Here is a 1,426-nt window from a genome sequence, read left to right as displayed (position 1 = left end):
TGTAAAGCACTTTGAGCTACTTTTTGTATGAAAATGTGCTATATAAATAAATGTTGTTGTTGTTGTTGTGTAACTCTGCTATTGTCAATACAGGATCACAGAAATTTAGACTCCATCCCAACAACATTAGATGAAAAGCAGAAACTGCATATTGACAGAACATCAGATACTACCAAGGCTCATGTGCACATCTGCTCCTGAGTAATTTACAGTTTCCAAATAAACTAATATAAGTATATTTGGAATCGTTGAGGACATTCCAGTCCACTCAGACTATAAACATAAGAGCAATATGTAAAGTCTAACACAAACAATGACTGGGAGTTGACAAAATAACAGAAGTATTAACTGGTACATTAAAATGTCACCTACTCCTTTAGTAATAAGAAAGTTATTTGCATACAATGTACTATGACTTTCTCCCACCTGCTTAATCCTGTTCATTGTCTTGAGCATCTGAAACCTATCCTAGCAGCACTGTTTACAAGACAGAAAACATCCTTGGCCTGGGTATCACTTAATCACATGACCAACTATGGGCTAATTTAGAAACACAATTAATGTAACAAGCACATTCTTGGATGTGCGAGAAGGAAACCCCTGCACAAATAGGATGAACATGCACTTTCTACATGGACAGCAACCACTGGGAGAATTTGAGTCCACACAATATTAGGCTGTGTGTCACCACACCTTCTGTAATTTTTATGTTGGATTAAAAGACAAATACATTGAAAGACTATATCAAAATAATTAACTCTGTGGCTAGTCTGCATTTCACAAATGACACATGATTGGCAATCTAGAAAGTCCATCATAATTATTATGAAAGATGGAATTGTAAGAATAGAAATTGTTGACAATTCAATGACACAAGAGGCTGTAGGACAGGCACTCTGTGATTCAATGAAAGCAGAGGGAGGAAGAGGAGAAGAGGAATGTATAGAGTGGGGCAAAGAGGGAGCAAAAGTAAAAGAAATATATCTCTCTATTATATAAAAAAATCCTGGGAACGAGACAAGACTTTTTCAGAGAGATAATTTCAAGCCCCGCGAGACAAGACTTTGTACCAAGAGATTTAACCACACCCATGGTCCACTTACCTCTCATTATTGTGAATGCTGTTGTCAGACACAGTTCCTGTGCTCTCAACTCTTATACGTTTTCCTCATTTTAATACAAGACATACAATCTTTTCATTTCCTTCGATGTAGTCCTTTTCTGGACAATAATTTTATATATTCTAGATGAAACATCAATGACTAAGCGAAGAATAAAGGGCAGCACATCGAATAGAGGCCCAAAAGTGCTGGAAAGAAAAAAATTCAAAAAAGAACAATAATAATCTAAGTGCAAATTCAGAAAATAAGGAAAGTTATAATCAGCCCAGACCAAGTGGAATTGAAAACCTAACAGGTCCAAGCGG

This window comes from Erpetoichthys calabaricus, chromosome 3 (assembly GCF_900747795.2).
Source record: "Erpetoichthys calabaricus chromosome 3, fErpCal1.3, whole genome shotgun sequence".
NCBI lineage: Eukaryota > Metazoa > Chordata > Cladistia > Polypteriformes > Polypteridae > Erpetoichthys > Erpetoichthys calabaricus.
Note: the sequence above shows the minus strand (reverse complement) of the source record.